The sequence below is a fragment of the Sorex fumeus genome, unplaced genomic scaffold, assembly GCF_029834395.1.
Source record: "Sorex fumeus unplaced genomic scaffold, SorFum_2.1 ptg000128l, whole genome shotgun sequence".
NCBI classification, from domain to species: Eukaryota; Metazoa; Chordata; class Mammalia; order Eulipotyphla; family Soricidae; genus Sorex; species Sorex fumeus.
In genome coordinates, this window is record NW_026606185.1 from 17,441,351 (window position 1) to 17,462,221 (window position 20,871).

The 20,871-nt window shown below is 41.9% G+C and overlaps 1 pseudogene; it reads left to right on the forward strand.

Annotated features, from left to right (window-relative positions):
* Positions 1 to 14,657: 14,657 nt before the first annotated feature.
* The window catches only part of LOC130045502 (60S ribosomal protein L36a-like), an 82,169-nt pseudogene continuing 75,955 nt past the window's right edge, over positions 14,658 to 20,871 (forward strand).

The window sequence follows — 20,871 nt, forward strand, 5'->3', positions numbered from 1 at the left end:
AAATAGGAGGAAATATTGACTGCAGAGGAGGTCCTTGTGCCCTCAGAGTTAGGATTGGGGACAGGGAGGTAACACATCTCTTTGGCTTCACAGTTGTATTTAAGTATGGATGTTCTGTGCTCTTGATACAGAGGCAGCCCATACACCCAGGTACTTCCTTGGATCTACAAAGTTGCTTTGTTTCATTAAGTTTAGATGCAACCAATTGCAGAATGTGCCATTATTTTATCTACCACTCATCAAAAAAGTTGTGCTGCCACTTCTAATTGTGAAATGCGACCACCACTATGGCATGCACCCTGTTTTCAGAGATGTGAACTTGTAAAAATGGGGAGAAGTGAAAATCTATCTCAGCATTGATGAAAAATAGTACTCATTGTTTGCAACTCTACTGTGCAGACTCTTGAAATAAAATAAGGAATGAACACAATCTAAACCTCTCAAAGACAAAACAAATGCAGAAATCCCATTACAGCAAGAGTCCTTAAAGACCAGAGAGAATTCAGAAGTTTGTATGAGGAGTTTGGGGGTTGTGCTTAAGGTGTGGGAGTCGGCACAGAATCTGGTATTGCTCAGGAATCTAGGTCGGGAGGCAGATGAAAATGTGTATTTGGAAGCTAGGGAAATAATGCAGCAAGTAAAGTGCTTGTCTTTCATTGCATAAAGCCTACTCGGGTTTGATCCTCAGCCCACATCCTACTCAGGTTTGACCCACGAGCACTGCCAGGAGTGATCCTTAGGTGCAGAGGCAAAAATAAACCCCAAGCACAGTTGGTTGTAGGAAGGAAGGGTGGAAGGGAGGGAGGGAGGGAGGAAGGGAGGAAGGAAGGAAGGAAGGAAGGAAGGAAGGAGGGAGGGAAGTAAGGGAGGGAGGGAAAGAGGGAGTGAGTGAAAGAGGGAGGGAAGGAGGAGTTGGGTCTTAGAGTTTCATGGGCTCCATGATGTGGAATAACAGCTTCACGACAGCAGGAAGGGTATGAGCTTGCCCACAACTTGAACTGTGGTTACTGCTTGTCCTGCAGCAGGATGGCAGCAGGAAGCTTCAGAGGTGTCCGGGGCTAGGAGCAGGAAGAGAGAGGTTGCGCTCTATCTTCAGGTTGGGTTTATAGTAGGTAACTTCTGGACAGGGTCATGAGACCATGTTTTTGGTAGTTACTTTGTACTCCATTCCCCTACTTAGGATTCTTGATGGAAGCTGATATAGAAGTAGCTATTTGAATCCACTAATCAATATGACTGAATTTTTGGCTCATTCAAGATAAGTATAAAAACAGTATCATTCTGATAAAGGAGGAGACAAAGATATGTGAGAATGAATCTAGGTGATAAATATTGTAAGGAACAGAACAAGAGCAATAGGCCACCCAGGATCACAGGACTCCAGAGCAGGAAAAATGGGAAAATCTCCATGTTTCTGTTTCCCAATTACTTCTTGGCTATACACCTTAGGTAAGTTACCTTCCAGGACAGGAAAAATTTACTTTGGACCATAGATATTGCACAAGGGTAAGGTGCTTGCTTTGCTCACCAAGTTTGATCCCTGCCTCCCCTAGGATCCCCCAAGTACCACCTAGAGTAGTGATCCTTGAGCACAGAGCTAGCAATAAGTCCTGAACGGCTAGGAGTAAGCAAATAAAACTAAGTTATTATGCTTAGGAGGACCTCTCTCTCTCTCTCTCTCTCTCTCCTCAGTGGCTTGCTGGAGGGTCAAGAATCCTGGTTTGTTTTGCTTAGTAAACTGAAATGCATTTGCACTTATGCTTGATCTATGGTTAAATCATAGATCCACAGGCTTGGTAAGAAATCTTTCATGTTAGGGAAAGAGATGGCTATTAAATAAGAGTAGACTCTAGATCAGACGGGGAGTAAGTTCCAGGAGGAGCTGATGGAGACAATAGGACAAGGCATCAGATATTACATTTAAATGTGTTTTTCAAAACTGATCAAGCTGAATAGAAATTAGAATGTGCAATCTTCAAACTTCAGTGAGAACATAATAAAATGAGGCGAGGAAGAGAATGCTCTCAAACAATACAAATATAGACCAGAAAGGGAAAAAATAGCAATCTAGAAGAGCTGAGACAAACAGAATGTATAAAATAAAACTAAATATTGTGGATGTGAGCTGCATTCACATACAAAAGTATTCACCAACAATAAGAATGTCTTAAATTTCTGCCAGACTAAACACACTCAAAAATCAGTTCTAGGTTGTATTTAACACTATAAGACAAGACTTTGAAAAGCTCTGACATACAAGGTGATCAAACGTATGCCAGGGATGTCAGTCTGTGCTGGTTATACTTGAGTTATGTTCCCAGACATCCCCTTACTGCTAGACCACAGCCCTGAATTCTAGATCCCTACTTCTTCTTATAGTTCTGGGCCAATTGTCTTCACTGACTATTTCAGAGTCTGAACAGCAAGAGACATCAGTTTCCTCATTTCTAGACAGTGCTGTGCTGCTCTGTATCAGACTTCTACTCCCCATGAAGGATCTGAGCAAGCCAACATCAGGAGTCATGGTCAAGTTAAAGGCAAATGACTAGCACTTGCTTTCCTTGAGTTTTCAGTCTCGGGGTATGGGCCTCTGCGTTCAGGGTCTCCTGCATCCCATTCCTCTCCCCATTGATCTTCTTGAAGTTCATCTGCATTTTCCATCTGTATGGTCCTCGTTGCTCACCTCCATCTACTTCTCACTTCCTCTTCCTTCTGCAGCTACAGCTTTACATTTCCCTCAAATTTTCTAACCTTTCTTTCTTCTTCCTCAAGAGACAATACATGAACTGGCTAAGGAATCAATTCTAAACATGTTAATTTTATGTTAGAGACATTTCTCCAACTAGGAAATAACAATTCAGTAAAATTTGGATTGAGAATCTGCTATGTATAAAACATAGCAAACATCAAACACTAGTAAAGGAATCTGTGAAACTCAATCATGCATAAATTTGTAATTCATAAACATAAATAAAAAATTAAAAAATATATAAACCCTTTAGCTACCCGTCATGTATTCGATATGCCAAACACAGTAACAAGTCTCACAATGGAGACATTACTGGGCCCACTTGAGTAAATCGAGGAACAACAGGAAGACAGTGTTACAGTGCATAAACCCTTTAATTTCTGGTCTTGCAGTTTTTGGAATCCAATGGATTAGCTATACAAGTAAGTAGCTATGTTTTGGGTTTTTTGCTGTTGTTTTGGGGAACACATTTGGAGTTTTTGGGGATACTCCTGGCTTGGCACTCAAGAATCACTCCTAGAAGGGATGGGGGAGCAATATGGGATGCCAAGGATGGAGCCAGGCCTGCTGCATGCAAAGCAAATGCGCTACTTGTGTACTATCACTTTAGTGTGCACCTGTTTTGTTTTGTTTTTAGGTCTTCTGGCTATCATAGCAGTAGAAGAGAAATATCCCTGACTTATCAGGGTCAAGGAAGGCTTATAGAATAAACATCCAGAGAAGGGTTTCAAGGATGAAGATAAATAAGACAGATATAAGGACATTTCCCACAAGCAAATTAACGTGAACAAAGCTAATTTGATGAGAAAAACATGAGAAAAACAACAAAGGCCTGGCTTAGGAAAGTGCGTGCAACTTAGTAACACTTTGAATGGAGTGCTAAAGAAGATGGCTGAGAACTGTATGTGCAGCATTTAAAATTTACCCGCTACAGAGTGGGAAAGTTTTATAGTAAAAATAACAATTGGCAGGTGGAGAGAGAGGTACTCTTTTTGAGGGTGTTGCAAATGTCTTGAGACATTTCCTATTTGTTGGGACAGGATAAAAGGTCAAATCCATGTTTGACTGGAGCATGAACTATCTAAAGGTACAGAGGCTGTGACAGGCAGCTGCCTGTCAGATCGTAGGATTGGATTCAGGAACATGAATGTCCCCATGTGGCTATAGCAGGGTCTGTCAGGCCCAAGGGATGCATGACCGTCTCCATTGTATAAAATTTGGAGAGAGAGAGAGAGAGAGAGAGAGAGAGAGAGAGAGGAGACAGACAGACTCACACATATGTCTCTATCTCCTCTCTCTCACTCCAAATTATATATATGTATATATATATATACATATATATATGAGCTGCAGTAATAACACAATGGGTAGGGCGTTTGCCTTGCACGTGGCCTACCCAGGTTTGATTTCTTCATCCCACTTGAAGAGCCTGACAAGCTACCAAGAGTATCCCGTCCGCATGCTAGAGCCTGACAAGCTACCTGTGTTGTACTCGATATGTCAAAAACAGTAACAATAATGAGCCTCACTTTGTATTCCTGGAGCGAGCAAATGCCACTGGGCTACACTAGTACATGACAGAGATGAATGGAGATGTTACTGCTGCCCGCTCTAGCAAATCGATGAGCAATGGGATGACAAGTGATACAAGTGATACATGTGTATGTGTATATATATATATATATATATATATATATATATGCATATGTATATATATATATAGAGAGAGAGAGAGAAAGAAGGGGGTTTGGTGTAGAAAATTGGGGACAGAGATAGAACTAAGAACTAATCTGGAGAGGTAACATCAGCCCAGAAGAGAAGATACAGGTGATTGTGGTGCCCATACAGGTGTTAAACCTCCATCAGTGCAGGAAAGAAGTACTCTCTGAGAGCCCACAAAAATGCCCGAGTACCAGCTTCCACACGTGCATGCCAAAGTTCAGCAAAGTTGGCCCACTCTAGCCACTCAGCTCCATTTTGTCCAATTACTTCTTCCTCCCTTCCTCCTGCTACTCCCTAAAGCAGGAAGGAGGCAGTAAACAAAGCCTTGTTAGCAGCTGGAAGATGAGAAGAAGGTAGTGCGGTGGGGAGGGGGTGGGGAGCCTGCCAAGAACTCCTTTTCTCTGCAGAGGACAGTCTTCTGAAGGTCCTGTTGAGACCTAATGTAGCTCTCAGGGCAATGCATGGCCAGCAATTCTAACTAATGACACATTATTTTGTGATGCAAATAATGGAAGGACTAGTTGAGTCATGAGAGTGAGCAGAGACATTATGGCACTTGCCTTAGAGCATATCTAATAAGCAAGAAGGAACTCTAGTTATTACATGGGCTTTCTAGTTATTACCTATGCTTGACAGCAGGCAAAAAACAAAAATTCTGGCTTTGAGAATGTTTACAACAGTTATCCAAGTAGGAAAGGAGCGAGTGACCAAAGGAACCATAACTGATTTAATGAGCCATTCGCAGTTTCAATGTACCAGTCGTGCGTACCTAGACATGCATGGCTTAGTCTTTGAGACAAGCATATTTTAAGGCTGGAGCAATAGCACAGCGGTTGGGCGTTTGCCTGGCATGCAGCCAGCCCAGCTGAGCCTGGTTCGATTCCTCCGTCCCTCTCGGAGAGCCTGGCAAGCTACCGAGAGTATCTTACCTGCACAGCAAAGCCTGGCAAGCTACCCGTGACGTATTCAATATGCCAAACACAGTAACAAGAAGTCTCACAATGGAGATGTTATTGGGCCTGCTTGAGCAAATCAATGAACAAGGGGAGGACAGTGTTTGTTTGTTTGTTTGTTTGAGAATGTTTATTTCAAGGTTATCTGTGGATGCTTCATACTCTACTGGAATTGCCATATTTTGCTTCAGATCAGAGATGGGGGTAGGAATATCTCAAGCTGGATCCTGTTTCATCAGTTCATTCTATACTCATGAAGTGATCTCTGATGATAAAGAGATCTGTGGTGAAGGACTCGATTTCCCTAAATTCAACTTTATGCATGAACTGAAATCAAATGAAGGAACGTCTGTTTATGAAAGGTTTAGATCTACATCGCCCAATACAATACCCATTAGTCACACCTGATAGTAAGCACAGGAAATGTAATGAGCCTGAATTTAGATAAGCTAGGAACACACATCAGATTGTAACAGTTTAGTATCTGCAAGGATCATGGGTACACTGGCACACTGTCCTCCCGATGTTCATCGATTTGCTTGAGCGGGCTCAGTAACATCTCCATTGTGAGACTTGTTGTTACTGTGTTTGGCATATTGAATACATCACGGGTAGCTTGCCAGGCTTTGCCATGCAGGTAGATTTTTAAAAAATGTTATTTAAATTTACTTCACCCACTTCTTTTTACTTATTTTGTTATGTCTACTAGAAAATTGAAATTATGTATGTAGTTTGAATTATATTTCTGTTTGACAGCAGTGACCATGCCTGAATAGTAAATACTCAATAGATGTTACTTCTCATTACATCACTTTTTGCCTTTTTAATAATGTAGGAGTACTGCTATTGGGCTGGAGCGATAGCACAGTGGGTAGGGCGTTTGCCTTGCACATGGCCGACCTGGGTTCGATTCCTCACTTCCATTTGGAGAGCCTGGCAAGTTACTGAGAGTATCCCACCTGCACAGCAAAGCCTGGCAAGCTACCTGTAACATATTCGATATGTGAAAAACAGTAACAAGTCTCACAATGGAGACGTTACTGGTGCCCACTCAAGCAAATTGATGAACAACGGGGGGGGGGGGGGGGGCGGGCAGTGTTACAGTGCTACAGTGCTACTGCTACATTTTCAGCCACTGATTAAGCTGATTGAATTGGGCAGGAACTCCACATTACTTTTTTTTTAAAATTATATCTCTGTGAGATAAAGTTACAAAGCTTTCATGTTTGAGATTCAGCCATATAATGATGAAACACCCACCCCTCCACCTGTGTACATTTTCCACCACCCACATCCCAATCCTCACCCTGCCTCTATGGCAAACAATTTTCCCAATACTATGTCTCTAATTTTGGGCATTATGTTTTGCTAGAAATTTCCCACCACCATTCAAGCCTACCTGCCAGGGGCAGATGCTAGAAAATTTATTTTCCACTGCTCATTTTGAATATCATGAGATATTCACATGATATCAATATCATGAGACATTATTGATATTGAGATATTCACAGCCACAATTGTAAATGTAAATTTCTAGATTGTTAAATGCTTGGGTTCCAGAGGCATCTCTGTATGGCACTAATCCATTTTGGGATTTAATTTGGAGTCTCTGGGCCAGGACTGTTGGTACACTAAGACGGCACCAGGAGGCAAGTTGTGGGCATGACCGTCATTCTACTGGGCAGGTGAGTACCCTGACAGTCCAGGTCTTCTGCTGCCATGTGGCCTGGAGATTTAGTCCTGGAAACCAAATTCCTGTGCCTTGCTTGTGGAAACTCTTGGTCACAGGATTCCATCTGGAGTAGGCAGAGACTGCACCTACTCTGTCTGGGGTGCCCTGGTGAAATTGGCTTGGTATAGGGCCTGGAGAGATCTCTGGTACTGTAGTGTCTTCCAGGACTTGCTGCTATGTCTCTGGGTCAGGGCTTTTGGTGCACTAAAATCCACATTACAAAATCTTCAGCAGATTATAACTTGGTGAAGTCTATCCTGAGACGGTGGAGTCAGTTTGGGGGTGTAGCAGTGATTTTGAATTGTAGCAGCAAGTGGCTACCAGGGCTCTGCTTGGGGGGGGACAGGCCAACCTGCCCCCCTCCAATTTACCCCAGTCTGTTCAGCCATGCACAGGTCCGAGCTTTTCTGTGACTTTTGATCTCTTTCGAGATTTATCTATGGGTCTCTGAAATAAGGTCAATAATGAGCTTGTATAGCTGAGCCGGAGATGGTTTGTGTCATCCACACTGATGCCACTGTTCAAGGCATCAGTATGGGGGGTGTGGGATGGGAGAAAGGGGAAGACTGATCCCAGGTTCTAATATTTCCCATTGGGAACTTTCAGTTTGCAGAGCTTACGTACACCCCCCACCCCATACACACACACTTTATTTAAATATCATGGTTTACCAAGTTGTTCATAATGATTTGCTACAGGCATTCAGTATTTCAACACACATCCCAATACCACTGTCAGCTTGGTTTCCACAGGCAAGGCCCAGAAATCCTGTTTCCAGGACTAAATATCCAGGTCACATGGCAGCAGAGGACCTGCGCTTTCGGGGAACTCACCTGCCCAGTACATTTGCTGTCATGCCCACAATTTTCCTCCAGGTGCCATCTTAGTGTACCAACAGTCCTGGCCCAGAGACCCCCAATTGAATCCCAAATGGATTAGTGCCATACAGAGATGTCTCTGGAACCCAACCATTTACAATCCCACATAACCTAACTTTTCGCCATTTAGTTTCTTAGTAAACTTGGTTCCAAGTTGTTGAGGTCCAGTCAAAGACACAGCAGCAATTTTTGAGGTATCAGAAGCCTGAAGGCAACATCAGGCTGCTGATTCACTTGCCTATCATGACAGGTTTACCTGCTGGTGGCACCATACCCCCTCTCATTACATCTTAAGATAATTTTTGAAAGCCAGAAAATATAATAAACTTTTGGTCCTGAGTAGTTAAAAATGTCTTAGAAGGTATTCAAATAATGGGTGAACCAGTCAATGCCTACCTAGTCTAAAGGCTGTCAACAAATATAGGATATATCTCTTGACTCAGTGCATTCTGTTGGTAGGTACCAATGGTTAATTGTACAAATTCTTCAGTAAACTACCTTAATTTCACCCTTAATCTCAATGATATTTGTTACTCAAGTATCACTTCTTCTAGAAACCTATTCTCAGTTCAATCTCTTTATTATCTCTATAGTGGAAGCCATCTCTCTCTTGTGTCCATCTTTCCACTGTAAAATTTTTCAGAATTATTTGTCCTAGCATCCTCACTTATTTCTCACAATCTTTGGCCTTCCATAGAGGTCTTGGACCTTCCACCCCTGATCTATTTAGGAAATAGCCTTATTATCTTTCTCAATTTAATACACCTCTGTGTTTAATATATTGATGTGTGCACAGCTTGGGGTTCAAGCCAGATCTTTTTTTAACTGAGCTGGTATTGTTATTGCATTTTTCTTATATCCTTATTTAGAGAACTTAGCTTTAGGATGGACATTTAAGAGTCCCAGGATGAATAACCTTAAGTGAAATGTCTGCTAAGTGGGGCGAAGTTAGGCATAGTTCTGGTGGGCCTGGAGACCATCCTTCTCCAAGTTTTGAACACTGACACCACTGTTCAAGGCATCAGTGTGGATGGGTGTGGGATGGGAGAAAGGGGAAGACTGATGCAAAGTTTGAACATTTTCCTTCGGGAACTTTCAGTTTGCATAGCTTATATATGCCCCCCACCCCATACACACACTTTATTTAATCATCATGGTTTACCAAGTTGTTTATAGTTACAGGCATTCAGTATTTCAACACATATCCCACCACCACTGTCACCTTCTCTCCACCATAGTCTCCATTTTCTGACTCAAGCCTATCCTCATGACAGGCTCAAAAAACTTAATTTTATATTGCTTATTACCCATAAATGGCTAACAGAGAGATAAAAAAATCTTCGTAGAAGAAAATTAGTAAAAATTGTTGTGTCTTACTGGGTGGATAATAAGTCCTTGTCTGAGGGGTTACTAAAATGTTACAACCTAAGTTTCTGTCTTAGCGTTTTTGTTAGTCGAGATTGTTTATCTTTTACATCACATCTTATCCAATCTGGTGTGCTACTATTGGATTGTCAATGTTGTGCAGTTTGAAAAGGTTTCCAGAAAATCCAGAGTTTTTAACTGGTCAGTTCCATTGAAGTTAATTTTTTTACTGTTGTGTTTATATGACAGTAGAAGTGGTTCATAGACATGTCTGCCTGTGCTACTGGAAGTACAGGGAAGTGGGGAGAGGTAATCCATCCTGATTCCAAGGAGGCATGAAGCTTTCAGTCACAGGGACATGAGTACCTGAGGTTTTGGCCAGGTTAAGTTCTCTGTGAGGCTCAGTAGTTCTAAGGCAATGCAGTCTGTCCAGAGGAACAGTGACAGCTTTGGGGTGTGGAAGTCAACAGCTGCTAGGGCTTAGTTTGTGTCCCACAAACCCCCTCCAAGAACAGCCTTGGTGTCTCAGCCAGAAATTTTTGTGGCTATTTGACATTTTTGAGATTCATTTATGAGTCCTTGGAACAAGGTCAGTAAAGATAAGCTTACCTGGCAGTGAAGGTGGTTTTGAGTACGTGTGTTTGATCAAGCATGAGCCCTTCTAACATTTACCCTCCTTTGCTCCCTGTCACAATTTAGTATTATATTTGAAAATCCGTGTTAACTAGTGACTTTCTCTGGGACCATAGTAGTACTGAGGACATATGTTATGATCTAACTCCAAGGTCCATGCAAAGCAAGGTTCAATAATTAGTCAATACTTAACATTAGTTAAAATAAACACAATGAAATAAAAACTAAACCATGATTACTGTGCAGAAGACAGTGAAACTGTACTCTTAATAATTTAGCATATCTTTACAAACACAGCAAAACAAAACAACAAGCCCCCAAAGCACTTCTTCACCACTAAAATTAAAATTTTAATTCAGCTACTTGCAGAAATTTCTTTCAAATTCTTTCTCTAGGAGAAGGGACACATAACCTGGAAAATAGCAGAGAAATTGGCCTGCTTAAGACCATATTGGGCAAGACAGGTTTTCAGCAGTTCCTTGTGCTGACTTTGGGGTCAGAAAGACTAGGTTTCAGATCTGAATTCTGCTACCCTCTGCCTGGACAGTTCTTTACAAATGATTCAGTCTGTTTGCACCTCATTTTTTCTGTTCTGTAATAATCACATCAGGTGACTAGATCTGAGAGCTGCTGTGTGCTAAGTGATAAAGGCTTCATCAAAGACTACAAATATTATTATTATCCTTGTTTTATGGGATCTGAGGTACAGAGAGGGTAAATAACCACCCTTGTCACACTGCATTAAACTGAGTTACTCTGTGCTTTGAAGAGTCAGAGCACTCAGCAGGTAGAACTGCACAATTGAGACGCAAGTGCTTGGCTTCCAGCAGGCACTGAACAGAGTAGAGATACACACAACTGAAGCCTCTTCACCTGCACCAGTGCCTGGTCCCCCTTTTTATTGTAATCTGTTTTAAGGGGAAAAAAAGCTAAAAAATTCTTAGCTCTGATTATCAAAAGAGTTTCTCTTGATGATCTACTATGAAGCAAAGCATATAGTTTTGACTTAGAGCATATAGTTTTGTCTCCACTTATGCTGCTAAAAATTAAGCATCATGAAAATGTTCCCAGTCACATTCTCTCTTGTATGGATAACAAGTTATTAATTTCCTAATCCTCTTGGGTCCTTCAAACACTAGGTGCAGCTTTTTTTGTCCATATAGAAAGCAGTTTTGAGAGACAGCTATTTCCTTTTTCTGATACAAGATGACACTCTATTTTGTCTTTTAAAATGATCATCCTGGTGAGGAGTTCTTAAGAATGCTTTGTGAAATGAAGCCAGGTAGGAGCTCAACTGGCAGCCCAGATACCTGTGGAGAATTAACTTGTCAAAATACGATCCAATTATTAGACATGCTCTTTTTGTTTCCCTCCTTTGTCTTTATACCATTCCAATTTTAGACCAAATCAGGGAACATGAAAGGGAGATGAGAGTTGATAACTCACAGTCTATCCTAGCCTGCTGCTGGACATTTGGAGACTTATTCATTCTGGCTGTAAACTGTGCATAGATCATGCCTGAAGTCCCTGTATTCAGCATCCTGATGAGTCTTAGTACTCAGTCAGGCAAATCTTTCACTATTTGCAGTGACTGTGGGTTTCCAAGCTCAGGTGGGAGCCCATGTCACAAAAAGTGCACCCAGAATATGTGTCAGGCTAGAGAATGTGAAAGATCATGGTTTCTCAAGCAAGAAACAATGTGCTTAACCAACTTGTCTCTAGAAACTACGTTTATTTAATCACATGCTGTTCATCTGGCAAAATATTCCTTATCATTGTCATCTAATTACTGAAATATTAATCATTGACTGAATCTGAAAACAATTTAAACCAACCCCCCCAAAGGATGGGGCTCAGCATTCCCAATGTCTTTACTGTTATCATTATATCTAGAAAAAGAAAATAATACAGGATAATGTGCTATTGTAATGGAGATCAGGAAAAAATTGCCTTGGTGTTTTGTTGTTGTTGATATACTTTTTTTTTCAAAAAAAAATACAAAATCCATGCCCCGAATTCATTGCCTAGAATACATCCTCAGTATGTTGAAACTAGAATATGACATATAGAGAGTTTTTTTAAAAGACAGTTTAAAGTAGAAAAATTTCACATCAAAAGGGTTAATGAACCAAGCTGGTTGAATAATAAAGCTGAAAACCTTGAAGATGCTAATGACAGGCCAAGGGGCACTGAAGAATTTCACCTTTCCAAAGACAGCTGCAAAAAAATGTCTCATGTCCCAGCTTTTGGCTTCCATTTACTGGAAAACAAATAACAAATTAGTCTGTATTGCTCACAAAAACTAAATCCCAAGAAAAGAAGACTTTCCCTGACATCCCGTTTTTGCTTACTCTTTCTCCCAAACCATAGAAAAGGAAAAATCAAGAAAGAAAATCACTGCCCAGAACATTTTTCTCTCCTGCCTGCCCCTGAGTCACACTTAGCTAATTCGTACTTGGCAAAGATGCATTCTGTTTCCATATGCGTGTGCTCTCACACATGCTGCAGATGAGCAACAGAGATTTCTCTGGGCACAAAGAGGCTTTCCAGGGAGACAGAGAAACAAGTCTGCTATAGATGTGGGAGCTCACACTCTTTCACCTATGTGGGAGATTGATGACCTGTTTATAACAGAAATCCACGTGGAACATTTTTTATTATAGAGCAAGCAGCTAATATTGTGCTACAGAGCCAACCATCAAGGGAACAGAAAAGAGAGAAAGAGAGAAAGACTCTCACATTAGAAAGATGTGATTCTGCTCTGACTTCTTTCCTTAAGGCATGAGTGAAAACATTTTATATTTTATAATTGAGGAAAGTCCTGCTAAATGTTCTCACTATGCTGTTTAGGAGTGGGTCTAAATAATGGTCTATTTGGGACTCTTTTGATACCGTTTTCTGTAGTTGAATCTAGAGGTATTAACTCTCATTCTAAGCCCAAATACAAGTTGAAACTGAATTTGTGATTGAGAGAGAAGGAATGAAGGGGTGGCAGCTTTAGGACTTCAGGGCAAGCATGAGAACCAATGTTTGAGGTCACTCTTAGTGTCATCTCCCAGGTACATCCCCAATCATGACTGCCCTGAAGGGCACCTTTGCTCCATGGTCGCACATTTCTTCACTCTATTACTCATCCTATACATACATCTTAACCTGATCTTAACCACACAAAAACACACAGTTAACAACTCTAAAGGGAAAGATCATGATGGTAAATCAATGCAGAAACCCACCAGTCTCAGTGACCAATGAGAATCAAAAAGCTATATAATCTCTATGATAAGGAATTTAGAATGGAATTTTTAAAAAAAATTTTTATTAGTGAAACACCATGAGGTTTCAGGTTACAGTTGTAGACTGACAAATTTTTATGCTTGGGTTTCAGTTATGCAATGATCAAATACCCATCCCTCCACCAGTGCCCATTCTCCACCACCACAAGTCCCAGTATCCCTCCCACCCCCCATCCCCTCTACCACTACCACTACCACCCCCTACCACTGTGGCAGGGCATTCCCCTCCGTTATCTCTCTCCTTTTGAGTGCTGTGGTTTGCAAAAGAGACATTGAGTGGCAATCTTGTTCGGACTATTAGTCTACTCTCATCACACATTTCCCATCCTGAGAGAAACCTCCCAACACCCTTTATTTGGTGCTCCCTTCTCTATCTGAACTGCCTTTTCCCCTAACGTGTGCGGCTGTCCTCAAAGCCATGGAGTAATCCGCCTGGTACTTATCTCGGCTATTCTTGGGTGTTAGTCTCCTATTTTGTTACTTTATGTTCCCTAGATGAATGCAATCTTTCTATGTCTATCCCTCTCTTTCTGACTCATTTCACTTAGCATGATACTTTCCATGTAGTACCACTTGTATGTAAATTTCATGACTTCATCCTTTCTGACAGCTACATAGTATTCCATTGTGTAGATGTACCAAAGCTTCTTTAACCAGCCATCTGTTCTTGGGCTCTCAGGTTTTTTTCAGATTCTAGCTATTGTAAACAGTGCTGCAATGAACAGACAACTGTAGATGTCGCTTCGACTATAAATTTTTTGCCTCTCCGGGGTATATTCCCAGGAGTGGAATTGCTGGGTCAAATGGGAGCTCAATTTCTAGCTTTTTGAGAATTGTCCATACTGTTCTCCAGAAGGGCTGAACCAGTCGACATTCCCACCAGCAGTGAAGGAGGGTCCCTTTCTCTCTACATCCGCACCAGCACCGGTTGCTTTTGTTCTTTGGGATGTGGGCCAGTCTCTGTGGTGTGAGTCATTGTTGTTTTGATTTGCATCTCCCTGATGATTAATGATGTAGAGCATTTTCTCATGTGTCTTTTAGCCATTCGGATTTCATCTTTGATGAAGGTTCTGTTCATTTCGTCGTCCCATTTTCTGATAGGGTTGGATGTTTTTTTCTTGTGGAGTTCAACCAGTATTTTGTATATCCTTGATTTCAACCCCTTGTCGGATGTGTATTTGGTGAATATCCTTTCCCATAGAATGGAATTGTTAAGGATGCATAAGGAGTTCAAAAAAAAAACATGGAAAGCACCGCCAATAAATGGATATGAGAGCAGAATTGATGAAAATGCAAATGAAAATACAAGCAGAAATGACAGACCTGAAAATCATGGTGAGTGAAATGAAAAGATCACTGAAAAGCCTCAACCGCAGAATAGCAGCTGCTGAGGACAGAATCAGTGAGTTACAAGATGAGGTACGGAGAACCTCCAGACTACAGCAGAATATGGAAAAGACCCTCAAAATAAACCAACAGATGACAAGAGAAAATTGGGACAATGCCAAGAGGAACAACATAAGAATTATTGGAGTACCAGAAGGGCAGTAAGAAAACTCCGATGAAGAAGCAAATGTTAAGGATATCATTGGAGGTGAAGAATGCATACACCCAAACCAGGAGGCCCCAAGGGTACCAGCTAGAAAAAAACAAATAAGAATACCCCAAGACACATCCATATCAGAATGATGAAATTCATAGATAGAGATAGAATACTGAAAGCAGCAAGTTCAAAGAAGGAAATAGCTTATAATGGATCATTCCTAAGATTCATGGCAGACATATCAGATGAAACCCTCCATGCCTGAAAATAGTGATAGAATATAGTGAACTTTATTTCTTATAATATTTCTAGCAATGTCATTTTGTATGAACACAGTAAGAGATATCACGCTTAAAGTTTGGCTCTTTCTGGGGACATCTTGCTATATATTCCAGACCACAGGCCTCAGGCAAGTTTAGTCTTTCCTAACCCCAGAAGGGTCCTCATTCAGTTACTTCTTTTGGGCCATGACAGAGTTTATCCATGACCGTGCTTTTAACTTATAGTCAAGTACCATGGTGCTTGGCCTGGTTCATTTTGATGCCAAGGTAGCTCACAGCTTGCTCCGGGTTCATCCAGGCAGTCATTGGGACCCTATTCTTAGATTGCTAGGAACTAAGGGCAAATGAGGCTTAAGTCAAGCAAATATGGATGCCCAGGAAAAAATAGTATTTTGGAGTCAATTAACTCCCATGTTAAAAAAGCATAGCATGAGCCGTCTTCCTGTGTCTATGCAAAAAGGACATTGTTAAATAAACCATGCAAATAATAATATTTATTTTGTATGTACACAGTAAGAGATGCATTAAGCGTAAAGGATGGCTTACCTGGGACATATAGCCATAGATCTCAGACTACAGTGTTCAGGCAAGATTAGTCTTTCCTAACCCTAGCAGGATCCTAATCCAGTTGTTACTTTTTGGATCATGACAGAATTTGTCCATGACCATGCTCTTACCTTATAGTTATGTATTATGGTGCTTAACCTGGCTCAGTTAGATGCCAGGGTAGCTCACAGCTTGCTCTGAGTCCATCCAGTCCCTCATAGGGACTCTGCTTTTGGGGTGCTAGGAACTAAGGCTAACTGAGGTTTAAGTTGAGAAAACAGATGCCCAGGAGTGAATATTATTCAGAGTCAATTAACTCCCAAGTTACAAAAGTCCAGCATTTACTATCTTCCTGTGTCCATACAAAAAAGACATAACTCTGAAGTAATCATGCAAAGTATATAAGAAGAAGAGAAAGGCAATATTTTACTTACGAATACAAGTCCAGTGTCCTTAGAAAAATCTGGCCTTACAAGTTAACATAGTCTGATTAGGTGAATGACTGGTTGGGGAAGCAGATCACAAGAAAAAGTTACAGATAAACACAGAATGGGAGTGACTTGGGAGCATTTTGATGGGTGTTACTCAGTAAACCTAAACACCTTGCAGTAGAGGAGAGGGGACATATCAATGTTACCCTACATAAATCACACAGAAATGAATAATCAAATAAAACATCTGGAATTTAAGCAGTTCACTACTGAACAACCAGTGGGTTAAAGAGGAAATCAAAGAGGAAATCTAAAGATTCCTGAAAACAAATGAGAATAAGGACATGAGCTACCAGAACTTGTGGAACATAGCTAAAGCAGTATTAAGAGGAAAGCTTATAGCTCTGGAAGCATTCATTAGGAAAGAAGAAATGCCCCACATCAATAACTTAACCTCATAGCTTAAGATCTTGGGAAATGACCAAGAAAAGGAGCCCAAATAAGGCAGGAAGAAGGAAATAATGGTATTTAGAGCAGAAATCAATGAGCTGGAATTTCAAAATACAACAAAACCAAGAACTGGTTCTTTGAAATGATGAACAAGATCAATAAACCATTAGTGAGACTCAGAAAGAAACACAGAGAGAGAAACCTAATAAGCCATATTCAAAATGTAAAGTGGGACATCACAACAGAAAGTGCGGAAATCCACAGGATCATCAGAGATTACTTTGAAAATCTTTACAGCACAAAACAAGAAAACTTTGATGAAATAGATAAATTCCTGAATTATTATAGCCTCCCAAGACTGAATCAAGATTTGGAATACCTGAATAGACCTATCACCATGGAGGAAATTGAAATGGTAATTAAAAGTCTTCCCAAAAGAGAAAGGTCAGGCCCAGATGGATTCACTAGTGAATCCTTTCAAACCTTTAAAGAGGACCTATTGGGACTGGAGCTATAGCACAGCAGATAAGCCGTTTGCCTTGCATGCCGCCAACCCAGGTTTGGTTCCCAGCATCCCATATGGTCCCCTGAGCACTTCCAGGAGTAATTCCTGAGTGTAGGAGCCAGCAGTAACCCCTGTGCAACACCGGGTGTGACCCAAAAAGTAAAAGCAAACAAACAAACAAAACGACAACAATAAAGAGGACCTATTGCCAATCCTTTTCAAGCTTTTCCAGGAGACTAAAGAAACAGAAGCAATCCCAAGAGTTCTTTTTTTATGTAAGACTATTGCTATTTATTCAGCCATTGATTGGGTGATTGAATTGGGCATGAACTCCACCTTTCTTTTTTTTCTCTTTTTTATTGAATCACTGTAAGAGCAGTTACAAAGCTTTTGAGTTTAAGTCTTGGCCATACAATGAAACACCCATCCTTTCACCAGTGTCCATTTTCCACCATCAAAAACCCCAGTATACCCCCATCCCACACCCTCCTTCTACTTGTGGGGCAGATGATTTCCACATTATTCTCTCTCTACTTTGATTACATTCAATATTTCGACAACAGACCCACCATTATTATTTGGGATTTTACCCCAACACTCAGATCTGCCAAAAAGGCAACCATAGACAATCTATTTTTTATTGCTGGTTATGAATAACATATGATGTCACATGGCCGCAGTAGTGGCTGCATGGTTTTGGAATTCCAAAATTTTAACAATTATATCTGGAGGGATTTCTGCCAAAACATGCTGCATTCACAGATTTGTTTCTGAGTCTCTTGGATCATGGCCGTTAAGCAGCTTGATCAGGAGCCAGAGAGGCCATTTGTGGGTGGAAAATCGGGAGCTCTCGTTGGAATGGGGAGGAAAAGGCCGGCTCCACACCCATCCCGTGAGGCCCCATGGGCCCAAGCCTGACCATCCAATGACCTCTGGAGGATGGCGACCCCCGAGCCGCTAAGGGGCAGCAGGTGGAGGGACAGCACCCTTTCCCCCCTGGGGTGGCATAGTGCCAGTAACCTACTGTGGGGACTGGATGTATTTCTGCCAAAAGCTGCTGGGTTCCGAGATTAGTTTCTGAGTCTATTGGATCATGGTCATTTAGCAGCTTGGTCAGGAACTAGAGAGACCATTCATGGGCGGTGACTCAGGGTCTCATAGGGGTGGGAAGGAAAGGGCCAGCTCTACCCCCATTTCATGAGGCCCTGTGTGTCTCGTCACTGAGGGTCCAAACTTGACTGTCCAATGGCCTCTGGATGATGGTGGCCACTGAGCTGCCAGGGGGAACAGGCCAAGGCATGAAATCTATTTCCACCTGGGGTGTCCCAACGCTGGTAACCTACTGCAGGGTCTGGACACATTTCTGCCAAAAGCCGCTGGGTTCCGAGATTTGTTTCTTCTGGGTCTCTGGGATCATGGTCGTTAAGCAGCTTGATCAGGAGCCAGAGATGCCGTTTGTGGGCAGTGACTTGGGGTCTCCTTTGAGCCAGAGGAAAGGACTGGCTCCATCCCCACTCCGTGTGTCTCATCACTGCGGGCCAAAACCTGACTGTCCAATGGCCTCTGGAGAATGGCGGTCACTGAGCTGCCAAGGGGAAACAGATGGAGGGACAACACCCTTTTCCTCCTGGGGTGGTCCAGATCCAGTAACCCATTGCGGGGACAGGACACATCCCTATCAAAAGCCTCTGGGTTCCAAGATTTATCTTTGAGTCTCTGGGATTATGGCCATTAAGCAGTTCGATCAGGAACTAGAGAGGCCTTGCCTCCAATTATGTAGCTGAGCCAGAGGTGGTTTGTGGGTGTGTCTCCCACAGACCTAACTTTTGGTCATTTACTATCTTGGCAAACTTTGTCACAAGTTTTTGGGGTCTGGCCAAAGGCACAGCAGAAATTTTGGGATATCTGGAAGTCTGAAGGTGCCATCAGGCTGCTAATGCACTCTCTTCACGGGTACAGATTGACTTTCTGGCGGCACCATACCCCCTTTCCAAGAGATTTTATGAGGGAAGTATCAGCCTGAGACCCAAAGCAGACAGACTACACACACACACACACAAAAGTTTTTCAAACCAATTTCCCTGATAAACACAGATGCAAAGATCCTCAACAATATCCTAGTAAATAGAATCGAATGACTTATTAAAAAGATCATACACAATGAATGACCAAGTAGGATTCATTCCTGGGATGCAAAATTATTTAAAATTCACAAGCCAATAAACATAATGCACCATATAAACAAAAGAAAAGTCAAAAAACATATGATATATATCATTAGCAGTGCAGAGAAGCGATAAAGGAAGACCTCAAAGAGAGAAGAGCAACACTGCTGGTAGATGTGGCAGAAGACAGGAAAAGCATTTGCAATGCCTGCTGTCCTTCGCCAACTACAAGACCAAGATTATTGCCCTCCAATGTCCTAATGGATCTATAACATCTTCCAGAAGAGCAATGGAGAAGAGACCTGCTGTCAGTACTCATCAATACACTGCGTCGGCTCTTCACACGCTACTTGTCTGAATGCGAGTTTCCATCCCAGTGGAAAACCAGTGGGACTGTACTACTGTACAAAAAGGGAGACATCCACGACATTGGCAACTATTGCCTGATCTGCCTGTTGTCTATCATCTACAAGCTGTTCACTCGAGTGATCCTGAATAGGATTGGCAGACCACTAGATGAAGGACAACCATGTGAGCAAGCACGGTTCCACAAAGGATTCAGCACCATCGACCATATCCACATGATAACCAAGCTCATTGAGGTTTCTCGGGAGTTCAAGATGCCGCTCCGTCTAACGTTCATTGATTTAAAGAAGGCCTTTGATTCTGTTGAGATGGAAGTGGTCATCGAAACCCTAGCCAATCAAGGCATTCAAACTCAATACATCAGGATCCTTCGTGAGCTGTATTATGGATTCACTACCAGGATCTCACCATTCTACAAAGAAGTGATCATCCATGTCAAGAGAGGGGTTCAGCAGGATGATACCATTTCAAACTCTTCAGTGCCACCCTCAAGAATGTCATGCGACGACTGGAATGGGAAGGAATGGGAGTGAAGATAGATGGTCGGCAACTTCACCACCTCTGCTTTGCTGATGACATTGTTTTAATAACACCAAACATTAGTCAAGTGGCACAAATGCTGGCTGACTTCGACCATGAGTGTGGAAAGGTTGGATATAGCTGAGTCTCACAAAGACAATGTTCATGAGAAACAGTCACATTCCTGACATTTCATTTGCTCTCAATGGAACGACCATCTCCGAATGCAACAGTTATGTGTACCTAGGTCGAGAAGTCAACATGACGAATGACCTGTCACCTGAGTTATACAGGAGGAAGAGAGCAGCTTAGAACACTTTCAAGAGCATCGAAGAAATAGCTAAGAGGACAAAGAACCTTCAGCTCTGGACTCATCTCTTCAATTCCACTGTTCTTCCTGCATTAACATACGACTCAGAGACCAGGGCCCTATTAAAGCAGGATGAGAACGCTATTCGGGTCTCCCAAAGAGGAATTGAAAGAGCTTTGCTTGGAGTACCACGCTTCACTCAAATGAGAGAAAGAATCCGGAGTTCCGACCTCCCTTTACAATCAAGAACCAGGGATGCTCTCTTGTTTGCCAAGGCATCGAAAATCAGATGGGCTAGACACATAACGAGATTTGGAGATGACTGCTGGACTAGAGCTGGTACCAACTGGATTCCATGGGATATCAAAAGACTGCATGGCTGCCCACCTATGAGATGGTCAGACTTCTTTATCAAGACCCTGAACGATTG